Below are 16,851 nucleotides of genomic sequence, written 5' to 3' on the forward strand. Positions count from 1 at the left end.
AGGACACGATAAAAGCATTTGGTCCCAACATTTAAAATCAACAGGATCTGTTGAATTCATGGATCCAGAATTTTATGGCTTCACATTCATATCTCAAAATTTTATTAATCTGACTTTCACCAAAACACTGTTCTTATTGAACTTGTCTATGTCCTTTTAGTTTTCAAATCCAAATAGTGTATTTCCTTCAATATCTTCCTGACAATTCGTTCCATTCTTTACTTCTGTAAATCTGATTTTATTACTTTCTTGTTTCCTTATTTATCTCTTTCTTCTATTCTTGTCCACTATGATGCTCACATTGCTCACATTCGTGTCAGAACTTTCCTTTTACTCTTCCGTTTAAAAATACCCCTGATTTTATTATTCTTTTTCATATTAATGGTCGTGGATATTTTAATGATGTCTAAAAAGTCTTACCTATGCATCTGTTTAACATAAATTTTAGAACTATCAGAGAACTTTTCCCTCTAAATCCATCATTTCCATGTGTATTCTTTATTACCAAGAATATTACTAACATGGTTGCCAGCCAGAGACATGGAAGCACTTTAGATTTCTTCTTACCCTCCTACTTCCGTCCATTAGATAAGATGAATGATGAAGATTTTCTGTTTCTGTCACTAATATAATTTCCATGTACTCCTTTTTATGCCCCTGAAACCAGCCTGTTTCAAATACTCATCATGGGTCACCTAGTCCTAAAACAACCACTTACATAGTATGCTTTTTCCCCATAGACTTCATATTGTTCCTCTCCATCACCAAATTACTTCTCCATGTAGGCACACAGAGTGAAGATCTCAGACACAAATTCTAGTATCATTATTTACTCACTACATTGACTGTTGGCATTACATTTCTCATCTGTAAATGGATATAATCTACCAGAAATATTGGAGAATATATTTGTTGACTTCTAAAGCAAGAAAAAAGTGAAGAGTCCTTACATTTTCCACCTTACCTTACAAATAAGGAAAGAGTCAAATTCAGTTTGTTGGTTTGAAATCACAAATTTTTTCATGCAGAAATACAAATAAGTCATCATCAGGCTACACTGTGGTCATCATCCTCATCAAAATTATTATTAGCATCATATGTGCTAATTATTGAAAGTCTGATATGTGTCTATGACTTTGCTATTATTTGTCTTTGGATTAATAATTTTAATGTTACCACTGTGCATGCATCCATATTAAAATTTTGAACAAATAAAGAAAAAAAATAAACCATACCAGGTAGCTTGACTATGTGCTTATAACAAATTATGGAAGAGATTTTTGAAGCATTTCAAATTACTAACAAGTATGAATTAACTTCCTCTCTTTCTGCCACTACAAACAAATATTTAAGAGGTTGAATAGAACTTTTTTCAAGTGATATACTGTAAATGTTACTACAATATCGTGTGTATATCTAAAATTTCCTTTAAAGTAATAAACTCTACTTTAAAATCAAGTATTAGTTATTTTATTCTCGGAAACTTTTAGATAAAGACTGTATATCTTTGCAATGAAAAAAGGTCAAAATAGTAGTATAAAAATTTAAGAGGGAATCTGTCTTCAGAAATATATATACATATATATATATATATGTATATATATATATGTTATGTGCAGAAAGATATACAGTTTAGAGGTTATTTGTCATCAGAAATATGTACATATATCTAAATTTCTGTGTAGAACGATGTACATTATAGTGAAAAATACATCTTAAAACATAATTAAAATTTAAAAAAATACATCAAACCAAGTGCCAGTGACTCACTCTTATAATTTGAGCTATTCTCGGTGCTGAGATCGTAGAATTGTGTTCGAAACTAGCCCAGACAGAAAAGTACTTGTTAGAGTCTTATCTCCAATTAATCACTAACAACAGGAATTAGCTCTGTGCTTCAAGTTGTGGAGTACTGGCCTTGAGCATAAAAAGCCTTGGGAACAATGCCAAAGTCTTGCAAACAACAACAACAACAACAACAAAATGTATCACATTAATTTCACAAAAGCAAATTTTAACTGCTGTGAACATTTCTTAGAAACATGAATACATGCCCCTGGAAAATGTTAAGTAAAAGTATAGAATATTTACATCTATGTTAAAGACATGACTATTTAGATTGTTTAAGATATTTAGGTGACAACAACAGATGCTGGAGGGGATGTGGACAGAAAGGAACTTTACTTCATTGTTGGTGGGAATGTAAACTTGTTCAACCACTTTGGAAAGCAGTATGGAGGTTCCTCAAAAGACTTCACATAGAACTCCCCTATGACCCAGCAATCCCACTTTTGGGCATTTACCCAAATGTTTACAAACAAGACCACACTAAAGCTACCAGCACAACTATGTTTATTGCAGCAGCATTTACCATAGCTAAGATATGGAACCAACCCAGATGCCCCTCAGTAGATGAATGGATCAAGAAAATGTGGTATATATACACAATGGAATTCTATGCCTCCATCAGAAAGAATGACATTTCCCCATTTGTTAGGAAATGGAAAAACTTGGAAAAAATTATATTAAGTGAAGTAAGCCAGGCCCAAAGAAACATAGGTCCCATGGTTTCCCTTATTTGCAATATCTAGCATATGTATGAGTCAAGCGGAAAAGGTCAGATAATGTGATGTTAGGAAAACGAACCCTTAAATATGTATTTTAATGTTTTTTTCATGCATGTGTTTCTAACGCATTTATAAGATTATTTCTTTGTTGCTTTGTATGTCCCTCCCCCACAGTGAAACCCCCGCTTTCACTATATTTGATGTCAGTATAACTTGTGGAGGAGATGGGGATAAACAAGTCGTTTAAGGATTCAGGTGGACCTGTTGCAACAATGAGAAGTACAAAATGTCATGTCAAAAACGAGCTTTACAATGTCGGTGTGGGGGAGGAAGGGGGGAATGATTGGGTGGGGGGGAGGGGGGAGGCTGGGAAGGGAGGTGAAGGGTAAACAAAGGAGGAGGCTGCAATGCTTGGTAAGAAATGTACGCATTATCCTGCCCATGTAATTGTAACCCCTCTGTACAGTATGTTCTCAAATAAAATTAAATTAAATTTAAAAAAAGAGATATTTAGGTGATGATTAGGAATTAAGAATAATGATAGGTAATATATTGGGACTGGACTTTTATTCTAATGATTATATAAAATTATTCTTGCTTGGTATATGAATTATAATAAGTGATAAACAATTTAAATGAGTTCCAATGCAAAGGATTATCAATTCTTTTGTAATTTCAAAACAAGAAATCTATTCAAAGGCTAGTTTGCTCTAAGACTATATTTGTTTTCTAAAATTAATTTAGGAATGAGTTAAGATTTAGATAACACTGCACAGCAGAGGAGAGTGAGAGGGGATAGAATGATGACCCACATAGGAGATGTATGTCATTGGTTCTGTGTTTCAAAAAACAGAAACACTTCAGAGAAGAGAAAGATGAATATAAGGTGTCCCGAACCAAGTTTCATTTTAATCCACCTAATAGTTTTGACTGAGAGTCAGAGAACATCGAAAAAATAGAAAATAAAGTAGAAAATAAAGCATTGTGTAAACCTGTTACAGTGTAAAGAAATTGTAATAGGAATATGATAATTAATTTCCAAAGAATTAAAAGAAAGAATAGGTAAACTCTAAAGGGAAAAAGAATGAAGAGAGAAAAGAAGCAAAATAAAACCTTTATCAATAACAAACACAAATAAAGATGATATTAAACCAAAGAACAGATTGTACTAAGTTTTGGGATCTTAATGTATTTACATATTTTGGTTGTTGGTAATTGTGGGGATTTCAACTTGGAGTATTGCTCTTGCTAGGCTGGCATCATATCAGTGGTTAATTTTAGAATAGCGGTTCCCTTTCCATAAGAACATGCACCTAAGTTGCACACCAATTTGTCTAGCTGCCTACCTTGGCTGGCCTGGATTTTGCAGTCCTTCCAATCTTAGCCTCTAGATAGTGCAGGATGGTGGATATGATCCAGTGCACCCAGTTATAGGTTGAGAAGGAAGTCCACTAAACTTTTGGCTTGGGTTCTGTTCTCAAGCCTCCTAAGTAGTTAAGAGTAGAGATGGGAGCCCCTGGTGCCCAGCAGTAACAGTATTTTTAAAGCAACTAAACATATATATGAGTTAGGCTTGTGATTATCTCAGGAAAAGAATAAAAGAGCAGTGAAGCACAAAGGACAGTCAGAATTTTAACTAGCTACTCAGAGGCTGAATCAGCTTAGCTAGGTACTCAAGAGGCTGAGATCTGAAGACCACTGTTCAAAGGCAGCCCAATTGTGAAAATACATGTGATTATCTCCAAAAAATCAGAAGTGGAGCAGTGGCTCGGTTGGTAGACCACTATCCTTGGGCACAGAAGCTTAGGGATGGTGCCCAGGCACTATCAAGCTTCAGGAATGATGAATACATTCATGAGCACCTGCACACGTGCGCGTGAACACACAAACACACCAATGCGACCTTCTTTATTTTTTTTTTTACCATGTTGTACCCTATTGCCATGTATTAGCTCACAAATTAACAAAATCAGCTAAGCAGCTATTTACATGTAACTGATCATGTTTCTCTAAAGTCCATTCTCTTTTTGTAAGCCTGATTTTATTTGACACAAAAGTAAATTATTCAGGAGGGCAATTCATCTCCCTCAACTCTGTAGTATTATATAATTGTTTAGGTTCTTCCTAGCTATATGATTTTGTGAAATCCTGCATCAAACAACGTATTTCTTTCACGAGAAAGGAAGTCTCTGTCAAACAATTAATAATAAGTTTTTGTCCTCCTGGCAAGCATCTGTAGTTTTATTATCATCATATATTTCATGATCTGTCTGTGTATTCCAAAGACTGCTGTGAAAATAAAAAGACCCTTCTCAGCACTTAGCATTAGTATAACATTCATAGGTATGAAGGTGTTTAAATATTACTGAAATTGTTTTGGAATAAATAATGTTCACCTTGATTATCTTGAGAAAGAAGAATTGGTTTCTCAGCACTTAGGTAAGAACGTGAGTGAAAGAAACAAAAGGAAAGTTTGGAATAACTAAAAACATACATTCAAAAATTAATTCAGTACTTAAAAACCTGCAGGAAATGCAAAGATTTTTTAAAAAATCAGCTATGATAAGCTTTTGAGAATCCTGACTACATGGTTGCCTACTGTTGTGAGGACAGTGGTTAAAGCCCAGAATCGACAGAAAAATCTGTACATAATGCCATGCACCTGTTATTCCAAGTTATTCCAAATTCCAGGAAGAATAACATAAAGTGGACTGAGCCTAAGATCATACACAAGGAGGAAGCCAGATTCTATCTGAAAAATAATCAGGGTAATTTAGGGCTGGGGGCATGACAAAGTGGTAAGAACACCCATTTAGGAGACACAAGACACTCAATGCAAACTCTATTATGGGTATTGAAGAAAAAAGCTATGACTTTAAATAATTGGAATGATTGTAAGATTTGAGTATTTCAGTGGAGAAAAAAACCATGAGAGAGATAGAGTGAACCCATGTTGTGATCTTTTCTACTTAAGCTATAATGTTGTGTGGTACTCCAGACATAACAGAGTTATCTTGCAAATGAGCATGGATGTGCATTTGGGTGATGGAAATATTCTACTTACACAGGTATAAATTAGATTTTTTGGCTAGATTGTAGTTCTTGAACTAAGAGCCTGTGTGATGTCCCTGAGCTTTTTCTCTCAAGGCTACCACTCTACTACTTTGAGCCACAGTTCCAATTTGATATTCTGTTCGTTGTTTGGAGATAGGAGGCTCATGGACTTTCTTGCCCAAGATGGCTTCAAACCATGATCGTCAGATCTCATCCTCCTGAGGAACCAGAATTCCAGGCATAAGCTGTCTATTTTTTAAATAATTTAGTAAATCATACAGTTACAGAAATTATAAATTATCATTACAACCGGTGCAATAGATGTGTGTATGTATATATCAATGCATACAATTAGAAGTATTTTATCATATCTTTGTATCTACAGTAGATTTATGAAAAATCAACCTTTGTTGTAAAATAAAATGAAAACAAAAGTTATTAAGGAGGAAAACAAAAGGAATTGTCACGTTTCTTGTTGTTGAATGGAGTATGAATTGCGAGAATCAGTGTGGAAAAACCATCTTAATTTAACAAAATGGATAATGGGTATTGATTGCAATCTATCTATTTGCCCATGTTGTGCACCCTCACACATGAGTGTCAAAATCAAACCACAATTTTTGCTTTTGTATTTAATGCATCTGTTATAATTTAGGGGATTGATGAAGTAATCAAATAAAGATTAAAATAATAGTAAATGAGGCTATAAGTTAGAGCTGAAAATGTTTTTAAATATTATAATAGCTAATTAAATTGAATTTTTTTTACTTTTACTCTATTGTCATGTCCCTCATTCCCACATTAGAAAAGTACATAGAAGGTTCTCACTAAATTATGTGTACAATCATAAAAAAATGTATTGAAAGGCTATGGGCACAGTGTGGTTTTAGCTTATTGAGACATGTAGGGGGTAGTGTGTTATTGAGGACTTGCAAAATGTTGTGATGGAGATGAAAGGAGGGATGTGCTTATTCTGGAAAATTGGCTAGAGGATTGCTCCCAGAAAAATAGTGACGAATTCTTCCAAAATATACAGTAAAACCACTTTCACGACCATATTCACTGCTGCACTACTTACAGTAGCCAAACTATGAAAACAGCCCAGATGCCTTATGTTGGAGTGATGGTTGGAGAAAGTGGGGGCACATATACACAATTGGATTGCACCCATCCATTATGAAGACTGTTATATAATTTGCAAAGAAATAGATAGATCTAAAATATGCTAAGTAAACTAAGTCAGAGCCAGACACACAAAGGACACATGTTCTGTCTCATATTTGGAACATAGGACTTTATGCAAGTTTACACAACAGTATTTACCAAAGCATGCTGTTTGCAGAAGAGTATTTAAAAGGTGTAATTTCTTATAAAATTGAACTTTTATTCCAAAAAAATGAATACCAAGAAACTATCATTTGGAAGATATGAGCGGAAGTCAAAGGGAAGGAATAAACAGAGTTATGGATGAAGAGAGGGAAGGTATAATATTCAATGCAGAAACTAGAAGAAATGAAAGTGGGGTGAGGTTTAGAAGGGTGTGGGAAAGTTATGTAAAGATCCATTGTACTTATAAACTGATTTGTTGAATGGAAATTCCTTCTTACAACTATTTAATAAAAATATAATTAAAAACAATGGAGATGGGGCTGGGAAGGTGGCTCAGTGGAAGAGAGCTTGTCTTGCATGTCTGAGGCCCTGGGTTCGATTTCTCAGCACCACATAAACAAAAAGTAAAAAGCCGGAAGTGGCGCTGTGGTTCAACTGGTAGAGATCTAGCTTGAGCTGAAGAGCTGAGGTACAGCGCCCAGGCCCAATGTTCAGGCCCCGCGACCGGACCTCCCCCCCTCAAAAAAAAAAAACAAAAAAACCAATGGAGACATCTGAATCTTAAACTGTGTTCTCTTAAACCATGAGTCAAAATAATAGTTTCCTTCTCAGAAATTTTCTTTGCAGTTTTTTCCCTCAAAATGACAGAAAAGTGACCATCGAAATGAATGTTAATACATCACATTGCATATCCTAAAGAGACACAATATAAAAATCACGGTAAAAATGTTAGAATTCATCACATGACAAAATAACAGGTAGAAAGGATCAAATGCTGATTGTTTTTCCAAGTAAGTTACCTATGTTATCTAATTTAATCCTCACAATAATCCCATAAAGTAGAACTACTTCCATTTCTAATTCTCAGATGATGATATTGAAGTCTTCAGAGTTGGAATTACTAATACAACATTGCACAAATGTTAAATCTTAGCCTGCAGCCCATTCCCACCTTCATTCTAATTTATGACTAAAATACCAGAACTTAGTCCACTATTTCTAGGAAAATTTCCCAGAATTATTGTTCACACTCTAATAATATTTCACTTTATCTTTGTTAGAAAATACGAAACTAAGCAGGATGCTGGTGGCTCCACCTGTATCCCTAGCTACTCAGGAGGCTGAGATCTGAGGAATGCCATTCAAAGCCAGTCCAGGCAGGAAAGTCCGAGAGATTCTTATCTATAATAAACCTCTAGTAAACCAGAAGTGGCACTGTAGCTCAAGTGGTACAGTGCTCCACTTGAGTGGAAAAGTGCAGGGACAGTACCCAAGCGCCACGACCAACCAAAAAAAAAAAAAGGAAATAGGTAACTGTAATATGAAAACTCCAAGTTCATAATCAATTTATACCTCCCTGGTGAAAGGAACTGCTAAACTATAACATTCTTGATTCTAGAAATCATATTCTATCCCATGACAACACTGCATTGCCTGGGGATCCTCATCTCTGTTTAACACAGTCATACTGAAAGAATAACCTCCCCAATTCCTGCTGGAAACAGACTTCAGGTCTTATAGACCAATCATTTCCACATTGTAGCTCACCTAAGTTGTTTACTATTAGAGGTATTTTGATTGTTTTTTGTACCAAACATTTTGAGAGAAACGTATTACTTTAAAATGCTATTAAAGCAAGACTGATATAAAAATCACCTTTGACCCCAGATAAACATTTTACCTTTCATATACCCTAAAATGCAGTCTTACCTATCATTAATGTTAGGAACGAGAGGTTAAAAATCATAGATACCAAGACCTAAGCATGAAATAAAGACTCTCTGACTTGTGAATACAATTGGTTTAAAAAGACATCAAAACTACTGCATATGTTTTGTCAAAATTTCTTGTGATACTGAAGATTCAATCATAAAATATTAACACTTGAAAATAACTCATTTACTTGGGAGTAGGACACACAACACAAGATTAATCCTAATCATTTTCAAATACCTTTATTTTTCTACAAATTCACTCTTATAATTATCAAGATTATAAAACTAACTGAAGTACAGAGCCACAAAGGAAATAATTTAACTGCATCACCTACATTCAAAAAACTCTTACTACAAAGCAAAGTTATACTAATAATTAGCTTACCAAATTCACTTATATCCTTTTATTCTATTTCATCTACTTTCATAAAAACTTGGTTTTCATGAAATGATGCATAAAAAGCCGATATACCCACTTACATCTTCAGATCTTAACAATATTTATTTCAGAAATGTCTATAGCTCTATAGTCAATGAACTGAAATAATACTAAAATATTCAAAGGCTTTTCAGAAATTGCAAGACTCGCTTTGGGTTGTTATTTATATTGGAAAAGATATTCAAAAAGCCTTATTTGTTAAAGTTGTGATAGTTACTCCCACAAAAGAGCCATTAGTGAAGATCCCATTGCATGTACAAAACAAGTTCAAATGCATCCACAATCTGAAGGTGACACACGCTTTTTGTTTATTTGTTTTTGAAAGGTATATCTAACAAGCATATCCACAATACTGATTTTCAGTGAATATGATGGGATATTCAAACCTAATAAATACATGGTTGATTATCTGAGTGAGAATAGCTATGATATTACAAAGAAAGTTATTTTCAACAGAAATCCAGAGTTTATCCACCTTGTGTTTCACAGGAATAACCAGAGAGTAATACCTGTTTGGTCAAGTGAGTCAAACTCACTCCATGAGTATATCTTAAAAGTATAACCAATTTAAGAGGTCAAATTCATATTTTGTACTGACAGTCATCTTACAGCAATAACTTACTACCTAATCATAGCTGTATGTTCTTACCTAACACATAATAAGAGCTGAAAGTGGTCTCTTGTATCTAACTTAATATTGTATATGCTTTGATTATGATGATGTTATTATTTTACAAATAAAATGTACAGAAGGGTGTATCCACAGAAATGACATGAAAGAACACTGATGAATAAAAACATTGCAGCACAGTTAGCTCTTTGCAGCCTCACCTTGTCCACATTGGCAAGCAGCATTGCAAAAGCACACGCACACATATACACGTACACACATGTGTGCACAGGTACACACATATACTTGCATGCTAAATTCAGGGTTTAGTACAAAAAAGAACAAATAAAATATTAGTGATTAGAACAAACGTTAATTTGCCTTATTACAAAATAATACACAATCCAGTCACCATGGTTGTTACATTTTACTTGCCTCACCACATGTGACTACTTAATTTATTTTAATTAATTCATTCATTTGTTTGGTGCTAATACTAGGCTTGAACTCAGGGCCTGGCTCTGTCTCAGAATTTGTTGTTTTTTTGTTTTAGTTTTCTCAAGCTTAGAATTTTACTGCTTGTCCCACAGCTCCATTTCTAGCTTTTTCTGGTTACTTTCAAATCAGAATCTAATGGACTTTTTTTTTGCTTGGTCTGGTTTCAAACCACAATCCTCAGATTTCATCTTTCTGATTAGCTAGGATAAACACATGAGCCACCAGTGTGGCTTCTAGTTTTTCCTCTATAGCTATCTAATGCACATACTTAGATAGTAATTTAAAACTTAGAGTATTGAAGCAAGTTGTACAGTGATGATATTGTCCTGTCAGAAATTTTAGCTAGTAAATTTCTTCTTAAAACCATAAACAAAAATACCATGATATAATATAAGAGAACTCAGAATTGAACATATGACTTTTAAGAGCTTTCTAGTAGATCCATTGTTTGTTACCCAATATTAGAAAAAAAACTGTATAATGCAGTAGCAAAATAGAAGTCTTTTGTAGGAATACTTAATTACCTTGTTTTTAAAGACACTTGTTTTCATCTAAAAAGGTAGGCCTGTCTATTGTCTTCATGTGATTTTGATGATTGAAGGTGCTTAATGAGAAGTCAAAGTGTATTGTTAATCCTTTGCTATCAATTAAATCTCATCTTTTTTCTTGGAACATATAATGATTAAAGCAATAGTTCAGGGATTAATCCTTGATACCATTTTCCACAAAGTTTTGTCCCAGATACAATCGGCCTGCCTTCTCTAGCTGCTTTCCTAGCCTGGACCTATTCCTTCACTCTACAGGAAAAGTGTGATTCAACTGATTTCAGGCCGATCTTTTACTAGAATTATCAGGGATTTAGATTCTTCTCTGTAATTTGGTCAAAGCTATGTCTCTTTATGAAGGCTATTAAAATGTATGTACTAATTTCAATAAATACATAAATTCTATTTCCATCTCTTTTAAAAAATAAAATTGCTTGCTCTATAAATTGATCAGAGGCATGGATTTTGTGGCTAGCTAGGTCATCGCACATCTGTCTCTCTCTTCCTCTCTCCCTTTCATGGTTCTCATAAATAATATGACTGCTCCATAATTATCCTAATTTATTTTGCTTTTATATTTTTGGTTGCATCATTTCACTTTCTGTTCTGCCATTTCCCAAATCATTTACATAGAAGGCACTATTTCATATTTTCTCATTCCTAGAATAAGCTGCACATGAAGACACCACTGGTTCTCATTTTTAGTCTTTACCTTTGAATATGGAGGAAAACATTTCCTCTGCTCTCTATCAATTCCCTACTCTCCAGTTAGAATAATTTCGAATAGTAAAATTGGAAAAAGAGAAAAAAAATCATGGTGAAATAAAAGATGTAGAAAATTCACTGGATTTTTCTGACCAGTTCAAACAATGTGAACTATTGGGGAATACATGTGCACTTCATTCAAAATGGTACTCAATGTCTCTGGTTAGGCAATTCTGATGAAGACAATGAAAAAGTGAGGAATGGTATCATTTGAAAAAAAATGGAGAAGTATTCAAGCAAATATTTGTTTGGGCTGTTGAAAATAATCAGCTTACTACAGCGCAGAGACTACTTTCCAAAAAGGCCACTCATGTGAATACTAGGGATGAAGATGAGTATACCTCTCTTCATCGGGAAGCCTACAATGGACACTTAGACATCGTCCATGAGTTGGTGGCTCAAGGCAGATATTCATGCAATTACTGTGAATGGCTGGACACCCCTGCACAATGCTTATATGTGGAATAATACCAGAGTGGCTTCTTTCTTAGTTCATCATGATGCAGCTACCAATGCCCAAACTAAAGTCCTTTTGACCCTCTTGCATCTTGCTGCTTGGAATAGAAATAGCAGATGTGCTGGATCTCCTTCTATTGAAGCATTATATCAAAGCCGGTCTAAAGAACCACTTGGAAGAAACTGCATTTAATATTGCCAAAAAGGTTAATATGTATAACTACCTCTTTGAAGTTGTGGAAGGCTGTAAAAATAGTTCTCCAAAGTCATAATGGTTTGGTTAAGTTTCTTAAATTTCAAAAATGCCAATCCATCTTTGTGTTTGTACAAAATATTTTCACAATACAGAGCAACGGCAATATCTTACTTTAAAAATTCATGGATTCCATGGTATCCTTCAATTGCCTGACTTTGATGTCAAAATGCATTCAAGAGTTGTTTGTATACATCTATAATGATTTCTGCAGGTTTTGTGATTTTTTAAATCAGAAATCATTTTAAATTATCTGTTGAAAAGAGTAGTACAGAAACTAAAAATATTTCTGGTGCTTGTATGAAAAAATTATTTTTTAAAATAATCTGTATTTTGTTTGTATAATGTCCATAATCTATTTAATTCTCCCCTAGATGTAATACTTTGAATTCTACATTGTTTATTATATATATAGGTTCATTAATAAATGTGTTATTTCAGATAGCATTCCATATAGAAACAGTTTAAGATTCCTTTTTTCCCTAGGTCCTTATAGTATTTTATTTCTTTGGGATAAAATGACAATGTTATCTAATTTCAGAAGTTTTGTAAAGATTATGCTATGTAAAGGCCTTTCTAAGGTCAGGATTTAATGCAATGATGTCAAACTAATTTTCAGTTCAATGAATTACATGTATTGTTACATTTGTATTTTTTAATCTTTTTTATTGTGAAAAAACTGTACAGAGGGGTTACAATTCCATGGACAAGATAATAAGTACATTTCTTATCAAGCACTGCAGCCTCCTCCTTTGTTTACCCTTCCCATCCATTTCCATCCTTCCCCCGCCCCCCACTCAATCCTTGCTGCTCCTCCGCCCCACACCAAAGTTGCCAAGTTCATTTTTCGACATAACGACTTGTATTTTTGTAATCAATTTTTAATAACTGTTTTTCATTTCTTGCATCTGAAGAATGAAAAATATGGAATACTTCACAAATTTTCATATCATCCTTGTGCAAGTGCCATGATAATTTCTATAATGTTGTAATTTGGGTAAACGTGCTGCTGAAGCATGTAGTATCCTGTAAATTTAAGTAGTTAATGATGTAATCTTTATACAGGCATATATCCTTGGTTGACTGTTTGTAACTAGGAAACCTAATTGTTCCTAAAAATGCTATTGATCTTACTTCTCTAAAATTCTGTGTATATTGGAAAAACCTTATATTGTTTGGTGGATTGCTCACATTTGCAATTTTTTTGTCAATGACTATTTTAAGTCTTTTTCATCTTAAATTTGATCATACTTTGAAGGCTTTATAGATAGGTCCAAAGGTGATGGCTTTTCAAGTACTTATTTATAAACTCAGTTAGCTTTGTGCAGCTAATGGATTCAATGTAAGCCTTAGAGCTACTTCTAAATTTCTGCAGCTTAAAAATTCATAAATGATATCTTACTGGCACAAATGTCTACCTGACCCTTTACTCTTCTTCCATGTAGCAACAGACCAACCAGAATATCTTACCCTGACAGCATAGATTTTCTTATTGGAACAAAACTAATCTTAGATAAAAGGGATCATAGAGAGATAAACAGTTAAGACAGAATCGTTTAGACTAGAAGGTATTTTATCAAAATATAATTGTTTTTTATACCTAACATTTCAAAAGTAGCTAAAGCCAAGAAGGTGAAAAAAATTTTCACATGCATGATTACCTAATGTCCTGGCCAGTCTACCATCTAACTAGGCAGGAATTTACACTACTGCCTTTCTTTCACCAAATATTTTTATAGTTACAAGAGAAGTCTATATCTTTCTCCCCGATAATAGGCCTTAAATTAGTAATGTTTTAATCACAGTGTTTCCTCTTGTCTCTAGGCTGTAAATCTACAAATGGTAAAGCTTTAGGTCCAATTCTACCAAACACTGAGGTAGAAATAATGGAATAATACTTTAAAACACAGTTGCCTTTGATACCCTAACCACAGCAGAACATTGCAAAACATGTGACTTTTTCTTATATTATATATAGTTATATATTTTATATTTATACGTGCTGATATTTTATTTCACACAGTGAAGCGTACTAGAATTAATTGATAATTTGACAAATAAATAGATATTTATTACAATAAATAGATTGGAATATAAATAATAAGGTTTAGAATGTACATTAGAATATAAAAAGTATCAAAGCAATGTCTTCGGTATAAACTTGTGATATGTTCTAAGTGTTCTTGATCTTCTGAATTCACACTGTAAAAAAAAAATTGTTGTTTTCCTCTAATCTATAAAGGATTTTACTCTGGTGCTCTGTTTAATGTTTTAACTCACTAGTTCAAAAATGTTTTCTCCGGGGGGAGGGGGGAGGCTGGGAAGGGATGTGAAGGATAAACAAAGGAGGAGGCTGCAATGCTTGGTAAGAAATGTACACATTATCCTGCCCATGTAACTGTAACTCCTCTGTACAGTATGTTCACAAATAAAATAAAATTAAATTAAAAAAAAATAAAATAAAATAAAATAAAAAAATACTATTCAGGACCAATGACATAAACCTGTAGCATACAAAAGTTTAAAACATAGTAAATTTTGAAAAATAAAACTAAAAAAATGAAAAAAAAAATGTTTTCTCCATATTTCTGAAGCATTCCTACTGATTATACCCAAATTTTGCTGATATGATATCTAAAAGGTATGATTCTTCCGCAGGACCCACGGGTCCTAGGATTCCAGGTCCCAGTTATCCGCTTCATCAGATAACAAGAGCAAGATTTCTCACCTAGGCTCATGAAACATGCCAAAAGAAAGTAATTGAAAATCCATCTCAATTCCTTATGACACTGGAATTAGCAGTAAGCAATTGTGAAATGCAATGCAACTTAAAATGAAAGATGAAATCACAAAATCTGAGAGAAAGTACAGTAATTCAAACTTTCAGTTTACAAATGACCAGCCCATATGAGTGACCAGGATCACAAATGTCACAAAATTATTTTTAATACCCCTCTTATAATGATTACTGAAAGATTTCAGTCCAGAATAAGTAGTACAAAAAAACAGTTCCTAGAACGATAGATCCATAATAGGTCTACCAAGGCTAGGTAAACTTGACTTACAGAGAGTCATCAACTTGACTGTTATCCAACTAGACAATATTTTCACAATAAACTTGCCAATATTTTGAGAAAAGAATAAATTTAGTACTTTCTCATACTAAAACCGAAAACAGTTTAATTCTATGGAAACCCATAACTTTTAAAAGTAAATGAGTTGTTAAGAGGACAGAATATATGTGTTCCTCAAAATTCCTATGACTAATAACTACTCATTTTCAAATTCTGAACATTCCATACCTGAGAGATTCAAAACAGTACCTGTTTGCATGTTATCTAATTTTGCAATACATGCAGTTTCCAATGGAGTGTTACAGATTGAGAATTCAACAGAAAAATAGCACATTCTGGTAGATGATAAAATTATGAAGCATCTGTAATTAATTCTTCAAGAGTAAGCAAATTTTATCATAGTAAGCTATTATTTCTATGATCATCAATCCCAAGATTTATGTCATAAAGTCATTCTATTCCAGTAGTTTCCAACTTGTAAAGTCCACTTTAAAATTCCCTTACTTCACATCATGAATAGCTTATCTCTATTGTGAAAAAATACTACACCTCTGATAATGTGATGCTCTCCTTGTTCTGGAAAGAATACTACAATAAACTGGGTTGCATCATTTTTCCCCCAGTGAGATTCTTGAGATCAGAACACTTGCAAATGTTATTTATATTTATACTTTTTTAAACTATCACAGATATTCAGGATGCTAAGGTCATAAGATTGTGGTTCAAATCTCCAATAAACTCAGAAAAAGACAGACACAAGTGGCACTGAGATTGAAGTGGTAGCGCATGAGCCTTGAAAATAAACAGGCTCAGAGACAGTTTCCAGACCCAGATTTCAAGCCCTAGGACAAACCAATAAAACAAAAACAAGCCCCAAATGTAGCATTTTTCTCGCTGTATACAGAGGCACGTAATTAAGGACATTGCTTCCTGTGTTACATATAGGTAGAAGAAAGAAGATGTCACACAATTATTCTCTTCATACAATGTCATACAAAACCCTCGAAAATTGCAATTTTTCTATATTTATACATAAATATTGATTTGTTGGCAATTCTGTCTAGATTATTTACATTATCATTTACATTTACATTATTATTATCAATTATTTATTAACTAAGATCTAATTATAACTCTCTTGAAAGTATATTATAGGCAATTAGAATGCCAGAATCATTTGTGAATTTGTCAATTAAACCCTCTACATAAAAAGAATTTGTAGTACCCTATAAAATATGAAATTACAAACAAAACTAAAATATTTATGTTAACTCTATATTCTAATTTAGCAAGATCTACAAAGTCCTGCATTAGATGAACTTTGCTATTTCTCTAGGCTTAAGATTTTGTAATCCTTCCTCATTTCTTTGGAATCCAACAGAATGATGCTTACTTACTTTTTTTTTTTTTTTTTTTTTTTTTACAAATTTTGTGTGGGAATCATGAGCCATTTTGAATCTAGGAATGTTCCGTAATAAAGAGAGCACTTAAAACACAACTGAAGATTATATACGAGTTGCATTTCAATAGGAAACTTGACTTCTCA

At 33.4% G+C, this 16,851-nt stretch overlaps 1 pseudogene; it reads right to left on the reverse strand.

Annotated features, from left to right (window-relative positions):
- Positions 1-13,149: 13,149 nt before the first annotated feature.
- On the reverse strand, positions 13,150-13,249 carry LOC122108343 (annotated as a pseudogene).
- Between the last annotated feature and the right edge of the window lie 3,602 nt (positions 13,250-16,851).

Source organism: Dipodomys spectabilis, unplaced genomic scaffold, assembly GCF_019054845.1.
Source record: "Dipodomys spectabilis isolate Male_0828 unplaced genomic scaffold, ASM1905484v1 ptg000057l, whole genome shotgun sequence".
Classification (NCBI taxonomy): Eukaryota; Metazoa; Chordata; class Mammalia; order Rodentia; family Heteromyidae; genus Dipodomys; species Dipodomys spectabilis.